This window comes from Dermochelys coriacea, chromosome 15, assembly GCF_009764565.3.
Source record: "Dermochelys coriacea isolate rDerCor1 chromosome 15, rDerCor1.pri.v4, whole genome shotgun sequence".
NCBI lineage: Eukaryota > Metazoa > Chordata > Testudines > Dermochelyidae > Dermochelys > Dermochelys coriacea.
In genome coordinates, this window is record NC_050082.1 from 30,706,381 (window position 1) to 30,720,596 (window position 14,216).

Sequence of the window (14,216 nt, forward strand, 5' to 3'; positions counted from 1 at the left end):
GTGGTTTACGCTAGGTACACGCTTAAGTAGCTTGTTGGATTGGTGCCCCTGTCTGGCCAATTATGGAAGTTCCTGCAGGCACAATTAAGGTACTGGAGAAATATATTTAGTCCAGGTGCTCTAATTAGGGGCCATCCCACTGGGATCAGCCGCAGAACAGAGTCACTGACACTGCATGGACACAGCTCTCCTTGCTTAGCGTGTGCAGCTGAAACGAGCTGTTCCAGGGAAAATGATGCTAATGTTTCCCTGAGTTAGAACCATCCTGGAAGCCTGGCCAGGTAACTGATAAATAAGCCCCATAAGGAGAAGAGCAGTCCATACCTGTCCTTGAAATGTGATTAAAACAACATCAGCATAGTCTGTGCACTAGACTAGAGTTCTCCTTGGGACTTTTTTCTTCTTCAGTTTTTCCCGTGTTACAATTTGTTTCTTACTAAACTACATCCACTTTTAATCTCTGTAATTAGCAAAGTACATTCAAAGGAGTGGGAGAGCCTGTTCCCATCATTATGTGTGGCTGGACTGAATGAGAGGGCTGACCTTGTTGCAGCCTAATGGCGCAAATGAATGCGTGATGGAAAAGATATTCATGGAATTAAGTGTAGCATGGTCATAAAGTGGAGCGAGCATCAGGGCAAACACTGAAACGCTGGCATTTTATGCGTATTTTAAAAACTTTTCTATAACAATAACTCCTGAATCGAGAGGGTGCTAAAGACAAACTGTTCTGCTGTAAATTTGCCTCCCATTGTAATCCATCCAGTGACATCATTCCTGACCTTGCTCCATGGTAGGTCAGAGTTTTAAAGGAGCATAAAATTAGCCTCTCCACCTTCAGAACTCCACTTTTCACTTTGCTGATGCTTCTGAGGCTCTTAGCCATTATATTACAGAAGCAGATCTTCGTTTGCTGAGCACAACCTTGCCTGGCTCTGGGCACATATCTGCTCTGCTCAGGCAGCCTTCGTTTCTCACCAAGCTGTGCACAGGAGAGGAGTCATGGCTGCATGGCACACAAGTATACCCAGATCTGCTAAGCCACTGGGAGTCTCTGAATGTAAACAAATCAGTCACTAGGTTTGAATGCACAAAGAAACAAACACTCAAAATATGAGACGCCTTTGATTAACCTCCATACCAAGGGCTTTTGAGACAGGGCTAGTGGGGCTGAAAATATCTGCCAAGTGCTTTCATGGGTAGAGATGCCATCCAAGGGCTAATCATGATTAAAGATGTATAGGAGGAAGCAGGCTGTCAGCTCCATGGTGAGATGTCAGTGTTTGGGCTGTCCCTGGCCCACGGCCCCTCCACTCTCAGGGATGATACAAGCACAGGAGATCCTGAACTCTAATCCCAGCTCTCACACCAACTCCCTGTGTAGCCCAGAGTGTGTCATTTCCCTGCTCCATGCCTCAGTTTCCCTACCTGTAAAATGAGGACCATTGTCTATTTAAATGCCTCCCTTGTACTGGTATTTTGAGGATTAGTTATCCAGTGTTTTAAAGTAATCAGAAGATGGAAAGTGCCAACTAAGCATCATTTATTATTCGCACAGCCTTTATCAGAAGCTGTTGAGGACGGGGGTTGTTTAGCCACACACTAGTCATGGAAGGGAAATAACATGGGATTTTAGGCTGGCCTGAATGGCTGATCAAAGTACTCATGACAATTATCTGTACCCATCCCTGAGGGATCCCAGCCTCACACATCTAGTCTGAGGGAAGAGAGCACAACCCAGCGTGATGGCCCAATGAAAAGATTAATGGCTTTCCTGCTGCTCCCTCTTGTTTTGCCAGCCTGTCATTTAGAATCCCTTCCATCCTCTATTAATTATTTTACATGTACAGATGCTCCCAGCTTCACCAACTACAAAGCTAATTACATGAGTCAGGTGCGGAAATAGTGCAATGCCATTTTTCCCCCCGCCATGCAGTCACTCGTGCTGGTAATTGCTGGCATTTAAAGTGATTTTGATTTAATTCCTGACTCCTGTAACGGAGAGAAGCAGAAGAGGCCTTGCTGAAAATGGTCACAGTGGTGGTGTGGCAGAGGAGAGAGACAGAGAACCCCACCTAGGATATTGGACATTAGGAAACACTATTTTAGTAGGAGGGTGGTGAAGCACTGGAATGCGTTACCTAAGGAGGTGGTGGAATCTCCTTCCTTAGAGGTTTTTAAGGCCTGTCTTGACAACACCCTGGCTAGGATGATTTAGTGGGGGTTGGTCCTGCTTTGAGCAGGGGGTTGGACTAGATGACCTTCTGGAGGTCTCTTCCAACCCTGATATTCTATGATTCTATAACACTGTAAGGGCTGCATCCACTAAACCAGGCAGCCCCATTCATGTTAAGCAACTCAGCCGTGGCTCCTGTTTTGGTTTCTAAGTGGCTTTTGTGCTGGTGCTGGGTTCCCTGGGCTGGAAACTGCACAGCCACAGCGTGGGGAGCCGCCATACAAACTCCTTCCCCCGGCCTGGAAGGATCGCTGGGCGACAAAAAAGCGGAGCATACGTCTGTACTGCAGCTGCTATAGCAGCCCAGCTCTGGCGCAGCAGCTGCTGTAGTGTAGACACTCCCTGCATTGCGGAAGGGTTTTCTCCATCGAGGTAGGTGATCCACCTCTCCGAGAGGCAGGAGCTAGGTCGGTAGAAAAACTCTTCCATTGATCTAGATGCATCTACAGTGGGACTTAGGTCAACCTGACGACAGCACTCAGAGCACAGGAGTTTCCATAGCCCTGAGCGAAGTCCCTCAGTTGACCTATGTTTTAGGTGTAGACCAGGCCTTAGTTTCCTGCCCACTGCCAGCTTTGGCAGCCTTCCTGAGAGCGCCTGTGGAGAGACCAGGCACTGCGAGTTGCGGCAGAGGCTTTGTGGTAGGGACACACACACACACACCTCGCCAGTGCAGCAGAGCTGTGGTCTATATTTAGGACTGGATTCCTCCATCGAACCCCTATGGACAGTCCAGGGGATTTAGGGCCTGGTCCAGCCCCACCAAAGACAATGGTCAGGCCTAGTGGTCAGAGTCAGGAGTCAGCAACCGAGCCGGCTGGAGCAGGGCAGGGAACACAGCTGGCAAAGGAGCGACCCTGGGTGCGGGCGTCAGTGCTGGGCAGCCGCAGGCCAAGTGCTGCTGCTGGGCTGAAGAGCAGTCCTGCCGATGGCACTCAGCCACGCTGGCGCTGCGGTTAGCCAGCTGATCCCAGGCGTAGCCTCAGGCCCTCATTTCCGACAGTCCGCCCCAGTGGCATTGGGAACTGTACCTTTAAGTGTTTAGCTGCCCAAACAGGAAGGCTGGGGGAGGGGTGCCGAAGCCTGTGTTCTGTTCTGCAGAGGCACTTGGGGACTACATCACTGAATAAAGGGGGTCTCTGCCCATCACCTGGGGCCCGGCGGGGTTACTGAACAGCACAGCCCCTGGCCCATCGCACACTGCTGTGTTCTGCGCTCTGGAGCGACGGCCTGTGCAGATCACAGAACAAAACACTGCCCTTTGCCCCTCATTAGCTCTGCTGGATCGGTAGCATTGACAGGGGAATGTCCAGTTCAGAAACACACAGGAAAAGATCTCCCTGTTTAAGCCTTTTAATGGCATCACAGCAGCAGCAGTTAAGAAGGCAGAAAAACTGAAGCTGAATTTAAACAAAAGCCCTTCTCTGTGATGCCTTCCACCTTGGATAGAGTATAACTCGTTAAATGGGTTGACAGAAGGAAAAAAATCCTGAAGAGTAAAGATTCAACTACATTAATAACATCTTGTAATATAGATGACAAGACAAGAGAGCAGCGTAAAAGAGAAAAGCTAATTACCATGTCTGTGCTGAAGTTAAAAAAAGAGAAAGAAAATGAAAGTCCCTGGCGAGTTCTAATAACTTCTCTCGAGCAATTTGCTCTTGCACGTGCCCCTGAACGGAGAACCTCTCTGCACACCTCAGCCACTCTGTCATCCTGGTCTTCCTCCATCCTGATCCCATTGACGTCAATGCAAACTTTCCCATTGACTTCCGTGCCCTGTGAATCCAGCCCTTAATGAATTAGAGGGGAAATTCCCCTCTGTGCAGAGAGTCAGCATAAGGGCTAGGTACCACACACGGGACTGAAACAGGGTTTAAGTGGTACCTCAGCCTTGTAGAATACAAGTGGCACCTAACTAGGCTTCGTGCTGGCGCTCTGCCCAGGGGTGAATCTCACCTTATTAAACGTTTCAGACCCCAGTCCTCCTACCAAGCTCACTGCAAGCAGCCCAGCACATCAAGCCCTGAGCCACTGACATGCTGCAAATTAGGTTCCAGCATTGCAGTGATAAGGACAGAGCAGCTAATTATAATAAAATTACATTTATAAAAAACTCTTGACATTTCTTGGCAAGAAACATCATTTCCTTAAAGAGATTTCAGCTGAAATGTAATGGTGTTTGGGTTTTTTCTAGGGAGCGAACGAGCCTGTTAGTTTAGGTTGGAAGGATTCGTCCCGCCACATCCCTCCACTTCCCCTCCCCACCGTCTTAAATGACGGATGTTCCAGGAGCTTAAATTAGTTCACTCTTTGATTTCCCTTTGTAGTTCCTGGCAGGAAGCTGCACATATGGTACCTTTCTCCCTGGCTGATGATCCCTGGCACAAGGCCACTGTATCAATGTGTAGCTGAAAGTTATCCCAGACAAAGAGAGGAGTCCCAAGGACGGTGTTGTTTACCTACCTCCCAGTGATAAAAGAGAAATCTGCTTCAAGAGAGCAATAAACCGCCCTGGCTCTTTCTTTCATCCTCTTTTGTAAGTTTCCCAAGTACAGACTAACCTGAGACAGAATTTAAATAGCTGGAAAGTGACTGCTGCCATGCGAGCTGCCAGATAGAGCAATAGCTCTGCAAAGCCTTTCCTTGCACAGGGCCTGCTGCTGACACACTTCAGGAATTCCTGCAAGTAAGATTTCTGGGTAAGTGCTGCAATGCATTAATCAGCACCTTCCCCCTTCAGAGATCAGCACCTTCCCCCCTAAATACCAGTCTGAAATTTCTCCTCTGCAGACAGGCGCTGAAAACAGGGAAAGCAGCCGTAAAGCAGAGCAGCTCAATTCTCATGCTGCTCCAATGACTGTTCCTTTAATATTTCCCTTCTTAATTTGTCACCATGACTTTGGGGCTGGCCTTCATCTGACAAACCTGGTTTGGAAACAGAACCATCATTTCAGCATAATGCATGGCAGGAAGACTGGATTTTTTCAGTGATTTAGAACAGACACAATGAGCTAAATACAGCCCAGTGAACACCCAACAGAAGTCAGTGGTGTTGCATTAACTTATGCAAAGGCTGAGTTTGGCTGTGTTCGTGTCAGCTATTCCAATTAATTCACCCCTAATCAACAATGAATTAATGTTTAAATCTGAGCACAGGTGTCTGTCTGCCTAGAGAGGTTTTTGTGCTGTGCTTTTCATTGGAGTTTTTGGCACTGGAGACTGGAACAAACAAGGCAATGATGTGTACAAGTTAGGCATGTATTTCTTGCATGCTCATGTGCACCTGGCTTGTGTAGGAATCGAGCTCTCAGTTCTTGCCTCTCGTCCAGGAAGCCCAAGAAAACGTTAATTGTCCCCCAAAACAAGCACACATGCAGGAATCTCCAAACCCTCCCCCCCCCACGCCAATACCTGGCACAGAACCCTAATGCTGCTCCCTCCCTTCTGAGAGCCCCCTGGATTCGAATCTCCTCTCCTACCAATTTCACAATGGTTTCAATGAGGTGCGCCCTGATTTACACTGGGGTCAGGGAGCCAGGACCCAACCTGTCACAGCCTCAGTAAATCAAAGCCAACCCATTGGCTTGAGTCTGGAAGTGAAGTGAAACCGTTGGGGGCCATGCATTCTCTGCAGCTAATGCGACCAGAGGGAGTGCACCAGGGGCCAGCAGCACCCTGGGGTGTCTCCAAGCTCTCAGTTGAGACATCACCCAGGCAGGGCTCAATTTGGCCAGGTTTGGAGCCTAAAGAGAACTCCCCAAAGACCTAGCCAGGGCCCATTTGGTCAGCCATGCCTACTAGGCCTGCAGAAGCAGTTTGGGAAGGAGAGATCCAAGTTCATCTCCATACTGTGAGCAGAGGGGACAGGCCCTCATTGCCATGCTGGTCCAGTGGTTAACGTGATAAGACTTACGAGACCCAGATTCAACTCCCTGCTCTGCCTCAGACTTCCTGTATAACCCTAGGCAAGTTACTTAGCCTCTATGCCTCAGTTTCCCCATCTATAAACACAGGCCAGACTGCAAAGTGCTTTCACATCTACAGATGAGAAGTGCTGCAGGGGAGCCAGGGATCCTTCTCCAACCAAGCAGCTTTGCCTCCCGCTGGCTGGCTAGGACTTGACCTCAGGTAGCTGGTGCTCCCAACGCTGGCCAGGCCCTGGGAGAGCCAGCTTGCCAGCGGGGTCTGAAGTGCTGAATGATCCTGAAGGTGGCTTGGATAGGGAGCACGGCCTCTCTCAGGCCAGCACCGTTGCTTTTGTTGTCCTGTTCCCAGGCTGAAAAAATGAGCCACCAATTTGTTTTTCTTTGGAAAATTAGAGCTGAAAGCAGCCCACGGGTCAGTGGCAGTGACCCGGAATTGCTGGCATTATCCGTCTTGCGGATGAGTTCAGCTGTTCTTACCCCAGTTATAAAGCACCGCCCCTTGCTCATAACTTCCCAGTGATCGTTAAATCTGGATGGAGCTTGTGACTAGTCCCATAAAGTTCAGTATTGCTCAGAACCAGCAAACTAAGACTATTGGCTCCTCAGCCTTCACGGGGAACAATGTGGCTGTTGATCGCAGGGCCGGTCTGCAATGCCTAGCAGCAGCGATCAGACTGGTGCCATCGCTGAGGGCAGTGGGCAGCTTGCAGAGCCCTTATAGTAAAGCAAAGTGGCTCTGGGCTTTGTCCCTTCTCTCTAGCATGGTGCTCCTCCAGTGCTAACCCACGCGGCACCCAAAGGGATGATTTGCAAGGGCACAAAGGGCAGTTTAACACCTGTTGACGCTCAGTGGGACTGGAGCATCTAACTGCCCTTTGTACCATTGACCCCTCCCCTTAAAGGACCTTCACTGGCACATCCAAGCCCTGGCTATTAGGAATCCATTTCTCAAGCTACCTGGTCGCAAGAAACATGACCCCAGCTGTGCTTCTTCCTTTAATCGCTCCCTTCCCACCCCCAGCTGGGGTTATTGCACCATTTTCTCCCCTGGGTACAATGTGTGTTGCATGGATGTGGACACTTGGACTATACCCACATCCACTGGCATTCAGAGAAGGCAAACGCTGCTCTTTTTTATAATGGGCCTCTCTTTTCTCTGCTGGAGTCCCATCTCACATGAAACGCCCTTTGAAGTCAGTGGCCCAAATTCTTCTTGCCTTACTGAAACAGATTAACCTATTGACTGCAAAAGGGCTACTCGCATCAGTAAGACAAGGAGTAAGTTGGCCCTTTTCTGCATATAATTCTTGCTGATTCACTGCTGGTGAGCTGTGCAACAGCTCAGCACCCAAACTGATCTCCCACTTCTGGTCTGAACGGGGACAGAAGTGGCAGCGAGGCCTTGGTGAATTTCATCATTCCTGGACAGGTAGTTAGGTTCACAGATTCACAGGGGCAGATCCCCCACTGGTGACATTGACTTCACTGGAGCTGTGACAGTCTACACCAGCTGAGGATCCACCCCATGGATAGAAGACATTGTTATGTCATCTCCTCTGACCACCTGCGTAATGCAGGCCAGAGAACCTCACCTGCTGTTGTCTTCATCAAGCCCATCTGTCTGAGCTAGAGCATAGCCCAAGCTTGACTTTCAGCTGGGTTCATAACTGTACTCCCAACTTAAAATGCTGGAAGAAAAGCTCCTGTTTCTCATTTCATGTCTGCTGAAAACTTTCTGCCCTTGGCCTTTCTCACAATTGCCTTGCCTACTTCCTCACTTGCTTCCTCTAAAACAAGACCCCTGCTAAACTAAACTCCTGCTGTCCTCACTTTACCCTCCAGTCCCTCCCGCCTCCCAGGGGTTCCAGCGGCTCTCGTTCGCTCAGCGCACAGTCTTGAAATTTAGGACTTATGCTGGGAGGTTGCTGCTCACGCATTATAATCAGGAAATCTTTACTAATCTGGCACAGCCGAAGAGCCTGGCAGCTACAAACTACACTGGACACATCCGATGAAGTGAGCTGTAGCTCACGAAAGCTTATGCTCAAATAAATTTGTTAGTCTCTAAGGTGCCACAAGTACTCCTTTTCTTTTTGCGAATACTGACTAACACGGCTGCTACACTGAAAACTGGACACAAGCTCTTGGAAAGCCTCTGTACTGCAGACAAGTCTGTTCAGAATGACAATAAGGGAGCAAGGAGAAAAAAGGAACGTTGATTTTCTACAGCTCTCGCTTTGCCAGCGTTAGGGGTTCAATGAGGGAACATTGTGAATACAGGAGAGGGGTTGAAAGGCATCTGGAAAATTACATAAAATATGTAAATTTCGGGGTCCCCATCCAGCCATGGTCTTAAGCATGTGCTTAATTTTAAGCAGGAGAATAATCGAGTTGACTACTCATCTGCTGAAAGGTAAGCACATGCTAAAGGGATCACCTGGATCAAGGCCTCAAGGCATATTTTCCTCCTGTGGTTAAGGGGTCCAGTGAGAAAAAAACAAGGCTCTGTTCTGAGCTTAATTTGCATATATACCCCCTGAGATTGGATCTGTTAACCTTGCTTATGCCAGGACAGCTGTACAGTCTATGCACCAACTTGTATCATTACATTACATGAAACCCATCTTTGTTTTTAAAAATTAAACCAAAACTTCTCCTGGCAACAAGTAGCTGACAAGGTTTCTTTTTGGTCAGAAATGGTCGTTTTCTCACTCAAGGTCTTCTCCAGCGTCTATCAAAGTCAATGGAAAGGTGCCTACACATGGCAGCAGGAGTTGGTTGGGGGCCTTATACAACAAAGGTAAATTTTTAAGGGCACAAGTGACTGACTCTTTTTCAAAGTCAGTGGGAATTGGTCACCTAACTCTACTGGTGCCTTTGCAAATCTCCCCCCAAGGCAGCAAGGCAGGAAACAGATACTTCTGCCGGGGGCCAAGGAAGTCAAGTGGTGAGAGTTTTAGAATGTGTACTGCCCACTACTGGCCAAAACATGTACCCATACATATACAGAGTATGTCACTGTCTGCTCCTATTCAGCAGATGCTCTTACGGCTAATCAGGCAAAGGGCTGTGTTCTTAAGTCAAGTATCTGCAACTCAGATCTGCCCAAAGTGCTGTGGGGACTCACTGGCCTGCTGGTGATTGTTTAGGGGGAGGTAACAGGTGAAGAAGTGCTTTGCATCCTTCAGGCCCAATCCTGTAGTCCTGAAGTGGGTGAGGATTTGGCACTTTCTTGGAACTGAATTAGGAAAGGGTTTATGGGTGTTTGGGAAAGGGAAGTGGTTTCATTGTTAATCAGGTTTGGTGTCATTTCTCCTGAGGAAATCTAGCTCCTTGCAGCCAAGAGATCAAAAGGCTCAAAGTGCTGCAAATTGCTTTATGAGGCTCCTATCAATGTGCTATCAAGGGCCGCTGGGGCTCTTGCCCTGGCTGTTACAGCCCATCTGCTGGTGTTGTGAAGATGATCATTCTTATGTGATGAGAAATCAAGCAAATTTTATAACAACAACAACAAATTCTTCTAGTCACCACATCATCACAAGCACATGCAATTAGAAGCTAATGTTTTGGGAAGTGATAAATATAGGGCCTTGGTCTTCACATCCTTAAGAAAACAAATGGCAGCTGTTGAGTATCTCATTGCTGAAATACCAGTCTCTTTATTATGCTAAAAGAACAAGGAAAACAAAAGTGCGGTTACTTGTTAGCTACCAGGTTCTAAGCACTAATTAAAAGGCCTTTCTACTGCTCACTGAAAATATTAGCTGCTTTATTTTCTGTAAATAGCCATCTATGGAAGCAGCAGTACCTACAAGCAGATGCCTTGTGCAAACAGCTAATTGTAAACAACAATTTAGCTTACAAAGAAACCTGCTTTTCTCTCAGCTTTTCTAGGCCACCTATTTCAGTCCTAGAGCTGTTGCTTTTGCACTTTCTTCCCCATTTAGAAGCTAGACCTTCTTATGCTGCATTCACCTAGTGCAGTTTGCATTTTCAGAGTTCTCTGTCACTGACTTTTAACTCCTTCAGGCTTCCTCTATAACCAAGGGCATTGTTGGAGCAGGTCACTTCCTGCTACCAGCATTGCAGTGATTCCAGCAAGATTAAAATAAAAAGCCAACATTTTTCCTGTTGTAGTAGCAAACCAGACCAGGAGGAGAGGGAGACTGTTGTGTCATTCAGCAGTGATCACTGCAGGAATGGAACCAGTGGCTGCACTGGCAGGTCTCTAGTGAGCCTGGGACAGTGACCTTTAAGGAGCCGGGGGCCTTGTAAGAGCTCCATGACTGTTGCAGTTGATTCTGTAATGTTTGTGCTGTGGGCACTTTCCAGAGGATACACAACAGCCCAGATGCCCAGGGCAATGGTGTAATTACTGGCAGTGGGCACTGGTCAGACATTGGCATCTACAAATGTAGGTGTTCCTTGCATTGCATCAAAGCCATCCGGTGAAGAGAGCAGACACTAGTCTCAACGCAGCCCTCTGCATGGGGCAATGTCACACAGTGCTCTGGCAAAGTTCAGGTTCCTTCCCTTGAAAATGTGGCCCTGTTATTTAAAGGCCCCTGGGGTGCAGCTTCAGGTTACAGCAGGTTTGCCCGAACCAACGCAATGGCACTTCATTCCGGGGCAGATCCTGTCACAATGTGACGAAAGCTTTCTGTAGGCAGGGCTGTAGGGGAGGAGGGATGTGCATGGAGAGCAAAGGGGCTGGCTGATACAGAGCCTGTCTGAGAACATCCCCATGGAGGGCAGTCAAAGCACAGCGAGTTACTATGGAAACGTAACAAAATGCACCTTCTGAAAGCAGGAGCTGACTGGGAGCGCAGTGATGAGACCATGTGCATTGCTTAGGGGTGATGTGCTATTCTGCCTACTAACTTCCAGTCACATTATCAAACGTGTCCTCTTCAGTCACTCAGATAATTAACAGCCTTAAAGTATAACACACTCCCGTTCACCATACTGGCACCTCTCTGAAGCAGCTGTCCTCCTCTCCAAAATCTCAGCTTGCTTGCTTTGAGTCCATAGCTGTTCTGGTTATGAAGAAAACCTTAGCCCTGGGTGCAACAGAGTCAGCTGGAACTCTCCCTGAGTGCTACACGTTCCTCCAGTTATCTCAGCAAGCGGGTAACTCAGATGCCCTGTGACCATTCAGCCACAGAATCACAGAAGTGTAAGGCTGGAAGGGACCTCAAGAGGTCATCTAGTCCAGTCCCCTGCATCAAGGCAGGAACAAGCAAATTTTTTTCATCCTGACAGATGTCTGTCTGTCTCTGTCATAAATATCAAGGGAAGGGTAAACACCTTTAAATCCCTCCTGGCCAGAGGAAAAACCCTTTCACCTGTAAAGGGTTAAGAAGCTAGGATAACCTTGCTGGCACCTGACCAAAATGACCAATGAGGAGACAAGATACTTTCAAAGCTGGAGGGGGGGAGAAAAAGTTTCTCTCTCTCTGGGTGTTGCCTTTGTCGGGACCAGAGCAGGAATGCAGGTCAGAACTCCTGTAAAGGGTTAATAAGCAATCTAGTTAGAGATGCGTTAGATTCTGTTTTGTTTAAATGACTGATAAAATAAGTTGTGCTGAATTGAATGTATATTCCTGTTTTTGTGTCTTTTTGTAACTTAAGCTTTTGCCTAGAGAGATTCTCTATGTTTTGAATCTGGTTACCCTGTAAGGTATTTACCATCCTGATTTTACAGAGATGATTCTTTTACTTTTTCTTCAATTAAAATTCTTCTTTTAAGAACCTGATTGCTTTTTCATTGTTCTTAAAATCCAAGGGTTTGGGTCTGTGTTCACCTATGCAAATTGGTGAGGATTTTTATCAAGCCTTCCCCAGGAAAGGGGGTGTAGGGTTTGGGAGGATTTTTTTGGGGGGGGAAGACGTTTCCAAGCGGGCTCTTTCCCTGTTATATATTTGTTAGATGCTTGGTGGTGGCAGCAATAAAGTCCAAGGGCAAAAGGTAAAATAGTTTATACCTTGGGGAAGTTTTAACCTAAGCTGGTAAGAATAAGTTTAGGGGGTTTTTCATGCAGGTCCCCACATCTGTACCCTAGAGTTCAGAGTGGGGAAGGAATCTTGACATGAAAAACCCCTAAGCTGACCAATGAGGAGACAAGATACTTTCAAAGCTGGAGGGGGGGAGAAACAAAGGCTCTCTCTGTGTGTTGCCTTTGTTTCTCCCCACCCTCCAGCTTTGAAAATATCTTGTCTCCTCATTGGTCATTTTGGTCAGGTGCCAGCGAGGTTATCCTAGCTTTTTAACCCTTTACAGGTGAAAGGGTTTTTCCTCTGGCCAGGAGGAATTTAAAGGTGTTTACCCTTCCCTTGATATTTATGACAGTCTCTAACCTGTTCTTAAAAACCTCCAGTGATGGAGATTCACAACCTCCTTTGGAAGCCTGTTCCAGAGCTTAACTGTCCTGACAGTTAGAAAGATTTTCCTACTATCTGACCTAAAACTCCCTTGCTGTAGATTAAGCCCATGACTTCTTGTTCCACCTTCAGTGGACAGGGAGAACAATTGACCACCCTCCTCTTTATAACAGGACTTAATGTATTTGAAGACTGTTCTCAGGTTCCTCCTCAGTCTTTTTTTTTCAACACTAAACATGCCCAGTTCTTTTTAACCTTCCCTCACAGGTCAGGTTTTCTAAACCTTTGATCATTTTCGTTGCTCTGCTCTGGACTCTCTCCAATGTGTCCATATCATTCTTCAAGTGTGGTGCCCAGAACTGGACACAGTACCCAGCTGAGGTCTCACCAACGCTGAGTAAAGCAGGACTATTACTTCCTATGTCTCACATACAACACTCCTGTTAATACTCCCCAGAATGATATTAGCCTTTTTCACAAACGCATCACATTGTTGACTCGTATTCAATTTGTGATTCATTCTAACCCCCAGGTCTTTTTCAGCAGTGCTATTCTGTCTAGCGAGGAAGTCCCCATTTTGTAGCAGTGTGTTTGATTTTTTTTTCTTCCTAAGTATAGCACTTTGCACTTGTCTGTACTGAATTTCATCTTGTTGATTTTAGACCAATTCTCCAATTTGTCAAGGTCATTTTGGATTCAAATCCTGTCTTCCAAAGAGCTTTCAACCCCTCCCCGCTTGGTGCCATCCACAGATTTTATAAGCACACTCTCCACTCCATTACCTAAGTCATTGATGAAAATATTGAATAGTACCAGACCTAGGACGGACCCCCTAAGATAGCCTCTCAGTCTGATAGTGAACCATTGATAACTACTCTTTGAGTAAAAAAAAAAAACCAAGGAGTACTTGTGGTCTCTCAACCAGTTTTTCACCCACTTCATAGTAGGCTCATCTAGACCACATTTCTCTAGTTTGCTCCGAAGAATGTCATGTGGGACTGAGTCAAAAGCCATACTAAAATCAAGCTATAACACCTCTACTGCTCCCCCTGCCCACTCACTAGGCCAGTAACCTGTCAAAGAAGGAAATTAGATTCGTTTGGCATGACTGGTCTTGACAAACCCAAGTTGGCTACTATTTATAGTCCTATTATCTAGGTGTTTATGATGATGATGATGGTGATGATCATTTAAAGGTCAGCGTCACTAACTATTTCATTCTTTGGGTAAGAAAAGAGAGGGAGGGTCACAGATGTGCACAACTGACGCTGAGTGATGGCTCATTCAGAGCCACAAGTGAGTGGAGGTTGGTAGGTGCCACCACTTATTTTCCCCCAATTAAGGGGGAGCCCAGTGGCACTTGGGGGAGCAGCAAGATCTGATTCTGAACATCTCTACAATCTACTGTCATTCTGATTACTCACAGGGGTGGAGCCTATTTTATGGGCGGGGCTTGGAAGAGTACCCCTGTGCCCTCCACCTTCTTTTTCCCCCAGTATGACCCCAATAATAACAGCATAATTTAACAGTGCAGTAAATTCATGTTGGCACAAAGGTCCAGTTCCGGACTGAGTGTACGTCTAAAGCACTATGTACTCCAGGGTGCCAGGTAACTCACAATACCCCCCAAGGAAGCTCTCCATGCAGGACAAGGACCAACTCAGAAGCAC

The 14,216-nt window shown here is 47.1% G+C and overlaps 1 protein-coding gene across 2 annotated transcripts in view; it reads left to right on the forward strand.

Annotated features, from left to right (window-relative positions):
- Positions 1-14,216, forward strand: part of SEZ6L (seizure related 6 homolog like) — a 163,902-nt gene that overhangs the window by 99,024 nt on the left and 50,662 nt on the right. The window lies entirely within an intron of this gene.